Source organism: Jaculus jaculus, chromosome 6, assembly GCF_020740685.1.
Source record: "Jaculus jaculus isolate mJacJac1 chromosome 6, mJacJac1.mat.Y.cur, whole genome shotgun sequence".
Classification (NCBI taxonomy): domain Eukaryota; kingdom Metazoa; phylum Chordata; class Mammalia; order Rodentia; family Dipodidae; genus Jaculus; species Jaculus jaculus.
This window is the reverse complement of record NC_059107.1, coordinates 16675485-16690979: the sequence shown is the minus strand read 5'-3', so window position 1 is coordinate 16690979 and position 15495 is coordinate 16675485. Positions and strand designations below refer to the sequence as shown.

The 15495-nt window shown below is 47.2% G+C and overlaps 1 pseudogene; it reads right to left on the bottom strand.

Annotated features, from left to right (window-relative positions):
- Window positions 1-3649: 3649 nt before the first annotated feature.
- On the bottom strand, window positions 3650-13737 carry LOC101613631 (annotated as a pseudogene).
- Between the last annotated feature and the right edge of the window lie 1758 nt (window positions 13738-15495).

The following is a 15495-nucleotide window of genomic DNA, read 5'->3' as shown; positions in this document are numbered from 1 at the left end:
ACGCAGAGGTAGGAGGATCACCATGAGTTTGAGGCCACCCTGAGACTATATGGTGAATTCCAGGTCAGCCTGGGCTAGAGTGAGACTCTACCTTGAATAATCAAAATAATAATAATAATAAATAAATAAAATAGATAAATTAAATAAATAAATTTCTGGGTTTATTTCTTTTGCATGTGTAGTGTGTGGTTTATGTGCACACATGCACACCCTGTGTGCACACATGTGAGGCCAGAGGTCAGTGTCAGGTCTTCCCTTATCATTCCTCCCTGTGTTTCCTTGAGACAAATTCTCTCACTGATCCTGGAGCCATGTTCACAAGCCCCAGCGATTCTCTGGTAGCTTCTCTCCACAGGACTGGGGTTACAGCTGCGCATGGCCACACTCAGCTGTTTCTGTGGGTGCTGGGGAATCAAATTCAGATGGCCCTGGACCCCCTGTCTGCCTCTCCCTCTCTCTCTGTCTCAAATACATAAATTAATTAATACATTTTTAAAAATTCACTTAGAGAGCTAGGAAGATGGCTTAGTAGTGAAAGGCACTTGCTTGTAAAGCTTGCTGGCCTGCATTTGATTCCCAATTACCCACATAAAACCAGATGGGCAAAGGGGCACATTGTCTGAAGTTTGTTTATAGGGACAAGACGCCCTGATGTGCCCATTTTTTCTCTCTCTCCAAATAAATAAATTATCTATCTAAAATATACATATTTGGTTTTTCAAGGTAGGGTCTCACTGTAGCTCAGGCTGACCTGAAATTCACTATGTAGTCTCAGGGTAGCCTTGAACTCACAGTGAAAGCCTCCTCCATGTAGACCAGCTGACAGCTGGAAGAAGCCATTCTGCATGCAGTTTAATGGGAGAGAGAGAAATCACTAGTGAAGATACTCAACAGTGGACACTGCAAGCCTTATATTTGGTCAGCCAGACCAACTGAGCCAACAGGTGCAATAGTGGCACATCTGATATGGGGGAAACCAACTGCCCTCTAATTGGACTGGAGGCTCACTCCATAGGAGGGAATATATCCCTGATACTGAAAACCTACAACAGGGGTAGTCATGAGCCCTAAGGGTGTAACGTCTGCTGCTGTCTGGCTAAGTGTGTATACTATGCTCATCAAACTGTCCAGTAAGCACCTCCCTTAATGTTCATACCAATATATTAATGCTACTCTCACTTTTGGTTAGACAACCTTCTCTTTTCAGATGGCAGTGACCTTGGGATGACTTAGAAGGCACCATGGTGAGCTGGAAAGATGGCTTAGCGGTTAAGCGCTTGCCTGTGAAGCCTAAGGACCCCGGTTCGAGGCTCGGTTCCCCAGGTTCCACGTTAGCCAGATGCACAAGGGGGCGCACACATCTGGAGTTCGTTTGCAGAGGCTGGAAGCCCTGGCGCGCCCATTCTCTCTCTCTATCTGTCTTTCTCTCTGTGTCTGTCACTCTCAAATAAATAAATAAATAATTTTTTTAAAAAAAAAGGCATCATGGTGCTGAGAAGAAGTGACAGAGGAGTGCTCAGCACTGCAATATCTCTATCACACCTTTCAAGGCTCAGGGTCCATTGCAGAAGAGGTGGCAGAAAGAATGTAAGAGCCAAAGGAAGGGTAGGACTCCTTACAACGTGTTGTTCCAGGCACAAAATGGCCTGGATATCCATGACCTCACAGTGCCTGACACTACCTACACGAGACCATCATAAGAGGAGGAAAAGATCATGACATCAAAATACAAGAGAGACTGATTGAGAGGGAGAGGGGATATGATGGAGAGTGGAGTTTCAAAGTGGAAAGTTGGGGGGAGGGAGGGAATTAGCATGGGATATTGTTTACAATTTTGGAAGCTGTCAATTTAAAAAACTTAAATTAAAAAAAAAGAAAAAGAATGGTGCTGGAGTAATGTTGTCGGTAGAACAGTGAGGCATAAGCCAGTCTTTAAGGCATGAAGGGAATTGCCTGTGACAAGGTAGCAGTTCTGGCCACACGTCTTGCCAAGCAAGAGGAAGGGGTGGCGGGAGGGAGGAAGCGGCTTAGGTGTGGCCGTGAGTCGGAGGACAGCTGCCTGCCTTGGCAGAAGAGGTCTGATGATTTTGCTCAGCACTCACGTTTTCCTACAGTGGGCCAAGTACTGGATTTCAAGATGGAAACCCTCTCTCCCCGAGGAGGAAGGTGTCTCTCTTCCATTGTGAGCTGCTTGTTTGGGGTGGAGGAAGGTGACTCAACCTCTTCCTGCCTTCTTTCTTTTTTTTTTTTTTTTTTTTTGGTTTTCCAAGATTGGATCTCATTCTAGCCCAGGCTGAACTCACAGCAATCCTCCTACCTCTCTTTCTGCCTTCTTCATTAGGTCTTTTCATTTTGTTTAGCAGACAGCAAGTATCGTGGTCTCTTGCCTAATTTCCTTAGCTCTTGTAAAGAAAGTGTGGCATATGAAAAGCAGCAAGGGGCTGGAGAGATGGTTTCAAGGTTAAGCCCTTGCCTCAGAAGCCTAAGGACCCTGATTCAATTCCCCAGGACCCACATCAACCAGATGCACCAGGGGGCGCATGTGCCCTGTTTGTTTGCAGTGGCTGGAGGCCCTGCCAGTCCTTTCTCTATATATAGTTGCCTCTTCCCTTCCCCCCTTTTTTTCTCTCTCTCCATCCCTCTCTCAAATAATTAAATAACTTAATTAACTAAAATGTTTTTTTAAAAAGAAAAGAAAAGAAAAACAAGAGCAGCAGTTCGGCTTGGTGTGTCTGTGGGGACAGACCTGAGGGCATTGGCACAGGTAAGAGCTTGCAGAAGTTCATTCTTTTGTGTTCTTGGCATACAAGGAAGTAGCTGAACATGACAGCGGTGGGTGGGAGGTGGAAGTGTTGGCATATTTGCAGGGAGAGGAGATGGCAGGAAACATGCAGCAGTTGCCTACGGGAGAAGAGGGAGTGAGCTAGAACAAGGATTTTGATAAGGGCACCACATAATCTATATTCTGAAGGCACGTTTGTGCTGCGTTCTATAGGAAGGCATCAGATACACACACTGCCGATGGTCTGTCCGTCCCGAGGTAACTCTCAGTCCAGCTGTCCTCCGCTGACAGCGCCTCGGGAGGAATGGCAGACTCGGTGGCCCTGGGGACGGAGAACCTTCCCCTGCCTCCCAGAGAGAATAACGAGGGGAGGAGGCCTCCTCCCCTCTGCTGAGAGAGAGAGAGAGAGAGAGAGAGAGAGAAAGAGAGAGGATGATGAGGGCAAAGCAGAAGCTCAGAGACAAGGTCCACCTGGCCAGAGGGACAAGCCTACCTTTGGCTTCATTTATTGCCTTCGTTCAGCGCCTGCAGGGAGGATGTGAAGGAGGGGCGCTGCCCTGCTCTCTGAAGGAAGCCCTTTGAAGATTTGAACTGGTTTTTGTTGTGCGACAGGAAGCACGGACAGCTGACATTTTAGCCGGAGAGCATGCATCAGACCCTCCAGGAAGAACCGTGAAAGCAGCCTGCTCCGCTCACCTCCTCCAGAGCTTCGGATCAGGGGTGAGCTGAGGCCTGACACAGTGTGCACATTTCCTGTGAGTTTCCCGGCAGCGGCCGCGCAGCGTGTCCAGGACAACCTCCGAGAAGCATCAAACAGAGGCTCGCCCGGCCCAGCAGAAAGCACACAGAACCTCACGATGAGTGAATTCACTGGCGGACACCAGCGCGTCCTGTGACTGTCCAGGCCTGCTGCACAAGGCGACAGGGTTCCTCCCCCTGTGTCGAAGGACAGCGCACTGCGGCCAGTACAATCACTTCAAAGCACGAGCCAGGCGAGGGCACCACACGTGGGGGCCGGTGGGTGACTGGAGGGCCTTGGAACTGGATCTGGACAAGGTGGAGACAGGAGGTGAGACAGGGGCAGAAGGCTCCAGAACATCAAGGAGGCTTGAGGGAGTGAGCTGGGGAAAGGTGGGCAGCTGTGGTTCGAGAGTGAGGGGATACTGAGGTTTCGGATGGGGTGAGAGCAGAGCGGGGGTGGCTGGGGGATTGGGGTGGAAGACGAGATTGGGGGAAAGGCAGACAGCCTGTCTTGTGTGTAAAGGTCATCTAAGGAATTGGGTGCTGAAAATAGCAAGACATAAAAGCAAGAGCTGTGTTAGAGAGTGATGATGAACCAGGCATAAAAGTTCTTGAGCAGGACTGGAGAGGTAGCTCAGCTGCTGAGGTACTTACCTGCAAAGCCTAGCCAGGGTTCGGTTCTTCAGTACCCGTGTAAAACCGAATGCACAAAGTCGCACATGCAGCTGGGTTTGTTTGCACTGGCTGGAGGCCCTGGCGTGCCCATACTCTCTCTCTCTTTCTCTTTGTGTACCTCTCTGCTTGCAAATAATTTTTTTAATTGTTGAGCAATCAGAAGGCATGCATGGGAGACCTAATATTTTTTGGTTTTTTTTTTAATTTTTTTTTCTTTTCAAAATTTATTTTTATTTTTTATTAACAACTTCCATGATTATAAACAATATCCCATGGTAATGCCCTCCCTTCCCCCACTTTCCCCTTTGAAACTCCATTCTCCATCATATCCCCTCCCTATCTCAATCAGTCTCTCTTTTATTTTGATGTCATGATTTTTCCTTCCTAATATGATAGACCTAAGCTTTCTACAGGCACAGAAGGGGACTCAGGGCAGTACTGGGCAGCGGTAGGGATGGACATGCTTCCCAGGAGTGCAGAGAGGGTGGAGGTCTTCCCTGACATGGCAGTGATGGTGTAGAGCCCAGAAACAGGGAGGTCCTAACAGCAATGCCTGCGTCAGAGGACAAACCATCAACAAGGTGAGTGTCTAAGACCTGTTACTCGTGACTCATTCGTGAGTCAGACCACATCCTACCTATAGAACACAATGCTCCAGGAGCCAATCAACATATGAGCACTCTAGGCAGAATGTAAAGAAATAGGAGATAGAAAACAAAAAGCAAACTGTTTACTTCAAAGTTTCTCTCTTTCTTTTTATTAATTTTTTTTTTAATTGAGAGAGAGTGTGAGAGAATTGGAGCACCAGGGCCTCCAGCCACTGCAATCACATTCCAGACACGTGCGCCCCCTTTGTGCTCATGCGTAACCTTGTGCTGGGTCACCTTGTCCATCTGGCTTATGTGGGACCCGGGGAGTAGAACATGGGTCCTTAGGCTTCGCAGGCAAGTGCTCTCCAGCTCTTCTTTCTTTTTAAATCTTTTTGGGTTTTCGAGGTAAGATCTCACTGTAGCCCAAGTTGGCCTCAAATTCACTATGTAGTCTCAGGCTGGTGTACCACCACGCTTAAATCGTCTTTGAAAAATATTTTATTAGCTGAGCGTGGTGGCACACACCTTTAATCCCAGCACTCAAGGAGACAGAAGTAGGAAGATCACTGCGTGTTCAAGGCCACCCTGAGACTACATACATACATATATCTATATCTCTATACATATGCATATATATATACATACATACATACATACATACATACATACATACATATGAAAGAGAGAGAATGGATGTGCCAGGGCCTCTAGCCACTGCAAACAAACTCCAGAGGCATGTTCCACCATGTGCATCTGGCTTATATGGATGCAACTTGGGTTCTTAGGCTTCTTAGGCAAGTACCTTAACCACTAAACCATCTCTCCAGCCCCTCTTTTTAAATCTTTTGACAGTGTTTTGTTTTTCAAAAAATATAGGGAGCTGGGCATGGTGGCACATGCCTTTAATCCCAGCACTTGGAAGACAGAGGTAGGAGGATTGCCATGAGTTTGAGGCCACCCTGAGAATACAGAGTGAATTCCAGGTCAGCCTGTGCTACAGTGAGACCCTACCTTAAGAGGGCTCAGTAGTTAAGGCACCTGCTTGTAAAGCCTAAAGACCAGGGTTCAATTCTCCAGTACCCATGTAAAGCCAGATTCACAAAGTGGCCTATGCATCTGGAGTTCATTTTCAGCCGCTAGAGGCCCTGATGGCACTCTTTCTCCTTCCAAATAAGTAAATAAATAATTTTTTTAAACATTCTGAAAAATACATACAAATATATATATATATATATATATATATATATATATATATATATATATAATTTTATTTATTTGGGAGCAGAGAGAAAGAATGGGTGCACCAGGGCCTCTTGCAGCTACAAATTCCAGACACATGCACCACTTTGTGCTTTGGGCTTTATGTGTGTACTGGGGAATTGAGCCCAGGTCATTAGTCTTTGCAAGCAAGCACATTTAATCCGCAGAGCCATCTACCCAACCTCCAGGGTTTTACTTTGTAGTGGCAGTTGTCTGGGAACTTTCTGTCCTGCCTCAGCCTCCTGGGTGCTGGGAGCATAGGGGACCACCATCACTTCACTCTGTTCATCGAGTTGATGCAGGGGGGCACTAACTTATTAACTGACTCAGAGCCGCTGGGCCTCTTGAGGCTGGTTGCTGTGAACCTCCTGTTTTCTGGAATACTGGCCTTGTTTCTAAGTTCTGTTTATTATGTATCTCTGAAGCCCAAATGACTGCAATTTGGTTGGATCTGGGTTGTTGCAACCCAGAGCAGCAGCTCCCATCCCAAACAATGACCTCCCATAAACTTCACAGACCACCTGGAACCCTGGGCACCCAGCTCATCTCCAGCCTTCTCTTGCCGTTACGCTCATGTCTGATCTCTGAGCAGGAAATAGGCTCTGGTGAGGCAGGGGAGTTCAGTGGTCAGAGCACAGGCTGCGCACGCTTGCCTCACATGCTCAAGGCCCCGGGGCCAATCTGGAAAAAAAATTAAAAAGTAAGAGCAGAGGCTCAGCAATAGAAGGTAAACTGTGGACCCCACTGGTTCAAATCTCTGTCTGCCAGAGTAGCCATCTTAGATCAGTTCCTCAACCATACTGCTCCTTGGCTAAGAATGCTGTCCACCTCTGGGGTACTTTATGAGCATCAGATGATTTAATTCATCTCTACTCTGGAAGAATGCCTGGCATATTATGGGTCCTTGTTTTATTTGCTATTATTCTTTACAAAAATATCCCAAATCAACTTCTCTCCAAATGCATTTATTTCACAGGACAGGGTCCAGCTACCATGGTTACCGACAGAAGTTTTACGATGGTGACCTTAGCAGGCACCTTGCTTTCATCTGAAAGCTGTTGTCACACTGAAGCCACACCAGACATTTTGAAACGCAAGATCAAGCCACGTTCCTTCTTTGCTTAAAACCTGCCGTTAACTCCTCATCCATGGTATTTGAATAAATTCCCAAGTCATTACACCTGGTTTACAGAAAAGTCCACCCGAACAGATGGATCTGACCCTCAGCCCCACCTCATTTCCTCACCCGCTGAACTCGCTGCCCTGTTTCTTCTTTGACAAGCCAGGCACATCCCTGCTTGGAGCCTTCACCGCGGCAGCTGCGCCTCCTGCCTGGATACACCTCTCCCCGCCCCCGCCCCGTGAGAGCCTAGCTGGAGCCCTCCGGTCACTCAGAGCCAGGGGTCACGTGCTCCTGCCTCTCACTTTACCCCCCCAACCATGCTAACTCTGCATGGGTCATGCTACTCTCGTGTCTTTTCTTGTTTGTTTGCTTTGTTTTATTTTGGAGTTCCCCAAAAGCAGAGACAAAAGCTGTGCATGTGGGGAGTGTGCTTAGAAGAGACTGCCTGAAAACAGACGGTGAGAGAGGGAGATAAGCCAATGGCGGGAAGTTGTCGGCCTCACCACTACACTGTGAGCTCTAGGTTTAGCGAGAGACTTCGTTGCCAATAAATAAATAGAGCCAGGTGTGGTGGCCCATGCCTTTAATCACAACACTAGGGAGGCCAAGGTACAAGAATTATCTTAATAGACTAGAAAGATGGCTTAGCTGTTAAGGCACTTACCTGGGAAGCCTAAGGACCCATGTTTGACTCTCCAGATCCCACATAAGCCAGATGCACAAAGGTGAGGCAAGCGCAAGATCACACATGCCCACTAGGTGGTGCAAGCATCTGGAGTTCAATTTCACTGGCTGAGGCCCTGGTAGCCAATTCTCTCTCTGTGTCTCTTTCTCTTGCTCTCTCGAAAATAAAATTAAAAAAAGAATCACCTTAAGTTCAAGATCAGCCGAAGTTACAGAGTCAGTTCCAGGTCAGCCTGGGCTAGAGTGAATCCTGTCTCAATTAATTATTATTTATTAATTAGTTAATTAATTAATAGCTCAATTGAGGAAGGCATCCAGTGACAACGCTGGCCTCCACATACACATGCACACAACAAAAGTGAGGGCTGGAGAGATGCCTGAGAAGCTAGGAGCTTGCCTGCAAAGCCTAAGGGCTCAGGTTCGATTCCCCAGTACCCACATAAGCCAGCTACACATGGTGGCACATATGTCTGAAGTTCCTTTGCAATGGCTAGAGGCCCTGGTGTGCCCATTCTCTCTCTCTCTTTCTGTAGTAAAAAACATTTTTTAAAGTGAAGCTAGTGGTGGCTAATGCCTATATTCCCAGCACCCAGGATACTGAGGTAAGAGTATGTGAGTTCAAGGCCAACCTAGGCTACACAGTGAGTTCCAGGTCTGCCTGGGTAGGATGAGAGCCTGCCTTGGGAAATATAAGAATAAAAGGCAATGAACTGAGCAAAAACATTTTGGAAACCATTATGTTCTTTTGGTTTTTCACGTTAGGGCCTTACTTTAGACCAAACTGGCCTGGAAATCACTATGTAGTCCCAGGCTGACCTTGAACTCACAGCGATCCTCCTACCTCAGCCCTCAGCCTCCCAAGGGCTGAGGTGAAAGGCATGCAGCACAATGCCTGGCTTTTTTTTAGTTTTTTGTTTGTTTGTTTTTGTTTTTTTCAAGGTAGGGTCTCACTCTTGCTCAGACTGACCTGGAACTCATGGCGATCCTCCTACCTCTGCCTCCCGAGTGCTGAGATTAAAAGCATGCCTGGCTTTTTTTTAGTCTTTTAAGGTAGGGTTTCTCTCTAGCCCAGGCTGACCTGGAATTCACTGTGTAATATCAGGGTGGCCTCAAACTCACGGTGATCCTCCTACCTCTGCCTCCCGAGTGCTGGGGTTAAAGGCGTGCTCTACCACGCCCGACAATGGCCAGCCTTTTATATGGGTGCCAGAAAGAAACTCTAGCAATCTCAGGCCCTGCAAAGCCTAAAGACCCAGGTTCAATTCCCCAAGACCACATAAGCCTGGTGTGCCCGTTATCTCTATACATCTGCCCTCCTTTCTCTCTCTCGAACAAATAAAATAAAAAATAAGCTTGGGGTCATGATGAACCCCCTCTTTCTCTCCTGCCCCTCATCTCGTCCACCAGCTTCTACTTTCAGTTTCCCGCCCTCAACATTTTCCACTGCTTCTGCCAGATCCAACCACCTCCACCACTTCTCTACTGGATGATTACAGTACATTTCCAACAACTTGCCTTGCCCTGACTGTCTGTGTGTCTAGACAAGGATGTTAATTTTACACAAGTCACCTGCTGGTGCTTTGGAGCAAGATCTTAATGATATTTCAGGCTGGTCATGGTGGCACACACCTTTAATCCCAGCACTTGGGAGGGAGGGGTAAGAGGATCATTGTGAGTTCAAAGCCAGCCTGAGACTACAAAGTGAATTCCAGGTCAGCCTGGGCTAGAGCGAGACTCTACCTCAAAAAAAATCTTAATAATTTAAAAAAAATTTTTATTTATTTGAAAGAAAGAGAAAGAGAGAAACAGGCAGAGAGAGAGAATGGGCACACCAGGGCATCCAGCCACTGCAAACAAACTCCAGATGCTTGCTCCACTTTATGCATCTGGCTTATGTGGGTGCTGGGGAATCGAACCAGGGTCCTTCCTCAGGTATTTGATCGTAACAGCCAGAAATGTAATAACACACACACACAGTGACATGTGCAATAAAAAAAGATTTTTTTCCCCTCTTTGGAAACAGGTCTTGCTATGTTCTCCCAGCAGGAGGCCTGGATCTCTCTAGCCTCCTGCATTTGCCTCTCTGATACTGAGATTATAGACATAAAAGCCAACATGCCCAGGTAAAAAAGTTGTTGTTATTGTTTTCTTGAGAGGGGGTTGGGGCTCTGAGGTAGGTTCTCACTTGCTGGGATTAAAGGCGTGGACCACTAGGCCTGGCCCAAGTTTTTTTTTTTTGTTGTTGTTGTTTTTTGTTTTTTGTTTTTTGAGGCAGGGTCTCACTGTACCTCAGGCTGACTTGGAATTCTCTAGGTAGTCTCAGGTTGTCCTGGAACACACTGTGATCCTCCTACCTCTGCCTCCCGAGTGCTGGCATTAAAGTGTGCCACCACGCCTGGCTGTTTTTTGGGTTTGCTGTTGTTGTTGCTTTTTAATAGATTTTCCAGCTTCTCAGCTGCTTCTGCTCAGAGGCTGCTGCCCAAGCCTTGTGCATCTTTCACTTCCTGTCTCTGCACACCTGTCTCTTGGAGGTGACTCTGTGACATCCTGGTGGCCCAAAGAAAACAGCGCACTGCTGCCTGCAGTTAGAGGGTCCCTAGCTTCAGGGAGGCTTGTCTGGCCACTTTTTACTGTCCTGGTCTCAGTCTCCTTCCTGTTCATTGTCTGTCAGAGGAGGGAGGTCTGCCCGCTCCTGGGAGCTTTGAAGTTAATGGCTCTTTTTATGTCCCCTGCTTCACTTGGCGTCTTGCTCCATTGCTCCCGCAGAATCCTACTAGGCTGGAGGGCTCCTAATGCACACCTTTCCAAGGTTCCCAGAGTCCTGTGTGTGGACCTCACAGAGTCAACGAACCTCTGTTGTAGGATCTGGGGATCTCACTCAAGTGCCACGGGGATTTTATACAGAGCTAGCTTCAGGTTCCAGAGAGCAATGTCACAGGAATTTTTTAATTAAAAAATTATTATTGAGCCCGGCGTGGTGGCACACGCCTTTAGTCCCAACACTTGGGAAGCAGAGGTAGGAGGACTCTGGGTTTGAGGCCACCCTGGGACTGCAGAGTGAACGCTAGGTGAGCCTGGGCTAGAGACCCATCCTCAAGGGGGTAGGGGGAGTCACTGAATTTGTTATAGTGGGTCTAGTTATGTTAATTAACAAATATGAGAAAATGTGCCACACGTGGAGTGCTTGTTATTATAATGAAAGACAAGATAACACTAAGCAGCAGGCATTACATTTGTGTTTTTTCTTATCATAACCCCAGCAATCTTCATTTTACTAATAAGAGCCACAGGGCTCCCAGAGCCCAAGTGGCTTTGAGAAGGTCACACAAATTTCTGGCTCTCACTTGGAAAATGGGGACAATAATAACTCCCTTGGGTCAGGTGGTTCCTTTAGGCCTCCACCTCCGCTGGTTCTGTCCATTGGTTCTTTACCACTCCAGTAAACCTGTGTTGTTACCTCCCTTCCTGTGTGCGGGCCATGCAAATACGCCAAGGATACAGACCTTGCCTTTAAGAGCCTGAGCTGTGTGGGTAAACAGAGATGGGTGAGGAAACCTTTGAGAATTAGGGAAAGCTACTCTCAGTGACCGGCCATGCGGCACTGTGCCTGGTGCATGCCAGGCACGCCACAGTTGTTACACCTTCTCATATTTACTAACAAGCATACTGGAAATTGCTATGGTAATTATTGCAATAACGTTTTACACTAGCAAGAGGGAACATTTTGTCCAAATGCTTTCCCATGGAGGGTAGTGGGTAGTTCCGGTTAAGAGCAAAATAGCATAGAATATCTCTGGAAGGAAACATAAGTAAATGATCCTCTTTAGGACTAGAGCTCACGAGGGACATGGTGGGAAGAATATTGGCTACACAGTTTGTGGAAGATGTTACAAAACGAAAATAAACCACCTTTGCCTATATGTGTGTGTGTGTGTGTGTGTGTGTGTATGTATAAGACAGGGCTGGAGAGATGGTTCAACGGTCAAGGCCCTCTCCTGTAAATCCTAACGACCCAGGTTCAATTCCCCAGTATCCAGGTAAAGCCAGGTGCACAAGGGTTCCAGTGCCTTGAGGCTTTGCTGTGCCCATTCTCTCTCTCTCATCTGTCTTTCTCAGTTTACAAACAAATAAATAATTTTTTAAAGTAGGGGAAAGGATAGCTGGGCGTGGTGGCGCACACCTTTAATCCCAGCACTCGGGAGGCAGAGGTAGGAGGATCAGGTGAGTTTGAGGCCGCCCTGAGACTACACAGTGAATTCCAGGTCAGCCTCAGCCAGAGTGAGACTCTACCTTGGAAAACCACCACCACCACCAACTGCAGCAACAACAAAAGAAAGTAGGGGAAAGGAGTCCTAAGGAGACTTGAATAGAAGTTTTTCCTTTCCCTCTTTCATTTCCATCTCTCTTGATTTGTCTTTAGGGTTTGCGTTTGTTTTTTGTTGTTGTTGTTTTGTTTTTGCTTTTTCAACTTTATTTAGTAAATCAAATCCAGGGCTGGAGAGATGGCTTAGCGGTTAAGCGCTTGCCTATGAAGCCTAAGGACCCCAGTTCAAGGCTCGGTTCCCCAGGTCCCACATTAGCCAGATGCACAAGGGGGCGCACGCGTCTGGAGTTCGTTTGCAGAGGCTGGAAGCCCTGGCGTGCCCATTCTCTCTCTCTCTCCATCTGTCTTTCTCTCTGTGTCTGTCACTCTCAAATAAATAAATAAATAATTTTAAAAAAAAAATCCAGCTCCCAGTGCCACTCCCCACACCCTGCTCCACTCCAGCCATAATTTTTCGTTGTTTGTTTTTCGAGGCAGGGTCTTGCTGTAGCCCAGGCTGACCTGAAATTCACTACGTAGTCTCAGGCTGGCCTCAAACTCACTACAATCCTCCTACCTCCACCTCCCGAGTGCTGGGATTAAAGGCGTGAGCCATCACGGCCGGCCGGTTTGCATCCATGATTTAAATAACTTAGAAACGGAGTGAGGGAGGGAAAGAAAGGAGGGAGGAAGATGAGCCCACTACAGCTGCCTCTGAGCGGGACCTCCGCAAGCAAATGGGCAGGGGAGCATATTCCTCATGGTGCTTCAAGAGCAGACGGCCTGCTTCCTCATTGAGCGCTGAGGCTGGGTTAGGTTAGGGTGGATTATTGTAGAAATTCTCTGGAAAATTCACTCCAACGCTAGTATGAGTAAAAGTAGGGTTTATTACTCGGGGACCAAGGAGCTTGAGGTCACCCTCCGGAGAAGCTCTGGGTCAAGCTGAGATTTTATTTCCATTTTACAGTTTTCATAGCCAAGCGGAGAGTGAACGAACAAGATGTGGCAATTTGCATATCGATCATTTCTGTAGTCAGGCCATCCTAACAATGAACTCCATTTTACTTTGCTTTCACCTAAACTGTCTTTCTTTCTTATTGTACCTTTGGGCCCTTTCTGGACAGTTCCTTTTTTGGGGATTTTTCTATCTGTTGACCAAGGTAAGTTTTAGCTCCTCAGCAATGAACTCTTACCAGTGATTTAGTGAATCAGTTCAACTTTTAGCTTCTTTTCTACCATAGCATCAGCAGGCACTTGAAGGTGAGCAGCTCACTGCAGATGCCCAGCTCTGTAGCCTGGTCCCTCTTGAGCACGTTGACAGATCTCACTATGGGCAGCCACATTCGGGTGGAAGATTTCAGGGAGGAAGTAGCCCTTGGGTGGTGAGGCAGGGAAGTCCTTGCCCAGTAAAAGTTTCGTGCGGAGCAGACCTGTGGCTTGGGGTGTCCCTTTGGGCCCCTCAATGGTGACCTGCAGGTCGGAGACATCCTCCTACTTGGGGAAGACCTTAATGCCATAGGCCCTTGTATACCAGGCAGATGATGTGAGGCAGCAGGTTCTCTACATTGTTGAAGCTCATGACTTCCATAGGCCCCGGGGCAGGTCCCTCCTCCCCCACCCTATGCTTTTTTCTCTTTCTTTTCTTTTCTTTTTTTTATACAGATAGTCAGGAGAGATAGAGTTGCCCTGCCAGGGCCTCAGCCACTGAAATCTCTAACTCCAGACCCTTGCACCACCTACTGGGCACATGTGACCTTGCGCTTGCCTCTTTGTGTGTCTGACTAACATGGGATCTGGAGAGTCGAATCTGCCCCTTAGGCTTCACAGGCGAGTACCGTAACCGCAAAGCCGTCTCTCCAGAACCCAGCCCCATTCGTGAACTCTTCCAGCCATCAGCTGGAAATTCAAAGTTTAATTCAAAAAATAAAAAATTCAAAGTTTAACCACTTAGCAAGAGTTTTTATCATTAATTTTAAAAAATTACTTTTATTTTTATTTATTTGAGAGCAGGGCCGAAGAGAATGGGTGCACTAGGGCCTCCACCTGCTGCAAATGAACTCCAGACGTATGCACCACCTGTGCATGTGACTTCATGTGGGCACTGGAGGATCAAATCTGGGTCCTTTGACTTTGCAGGCAAGCGCTGTAACTGCGCAAGGGGGCACATGCATCTGGAAAGTGTGTTTGCAGCAGCTGAAGGCCCTGGAGCACCCATTCTCTCTCTTTCTCTTTGCCTCTTTCTCTCTGTCAAACAAATAAAATAAATAAATGTAATATGGAGCTGGGCTTGGTGGTGCACACCTTTAATCCCAGTACTTGGGCAGCAGAGGTAGAGAGAGGTAGGAGAAGCATCATGAGTTCAAGGCCACCCTGAGACCATGAGAATACATAGTGAATTCCAGGTCAGCCTGAGCTAGAGTGAAACGCTACCTCAAAAATAAATAAATAAATGTAATGTGATGAACAGGGCATGGTGGCACATGCCTCTAATCCCAGCACTCCAGAGCAGAGTTCTAGGCCAGCCTGAGACTACATAGTGAATTCCAGGCCAATCTGTGCTAGAGAAAGACCCTACCTCAAGAAAAGGGGCGGGGCTGGAGAGATAGTTTAGCACTTAAGGCACTTGCCTGAAAAGCCAAAGAACCCAGGTTTGACTCCCCAGGACCCATGTAAGCCAAATGCACAAGAGGGGGCACACGCTTCTTGAGTTCATTTGCAGTGGCTGGAGGCCCTGGCACGCCCATTCTCTCTCTCTCTACCTGCCTATTTCTGTTAAAAAAAAAAAAAAAGCCAGAGGGTGGAAAGATGGCTCATTAGTTAAGGTACTTGCTTTCAAAGCCCGATGGCCTGAGTTCAATCCCCCCGTACCCACATAAAACAGATGCACAAAGTGGTACATGCATCTGGAGCTGCACCAGTTTTTTTTTGTTTTGTTTTATTTTTTCAAGGTAGGGCCTCACTCTAGCCCAGGCTGACCTGGAATTCACTCTGAGGTGTCAGGGTGGCCTTGAATTTATGGCGATCTTCCTACCTCTGCCTCCCAAGTGCTGGGATCAAAGGCGTGTGCCACCATGCCCAGCTGCACCAGTTTTTTTTTTTTTTCTCTCTCTCTCCTTGCAAATATTTTTTTAAATTTTTCATTACACACTATTTTTTATTGACAACTTCCATAATTGTAAACAATATCCCATGGTAATTTCCTCCCTCCCCCCACTTTCCCCTTTGAAACTCCACTCTCCATCAGATCCCCTCCCCCTCCCAATCAGTCAAAGAATATTTTTTTAATGTAATATGGCCGGGTGTGGTGGTGCACGCCTTTAATCCCAGCACTCAGGAG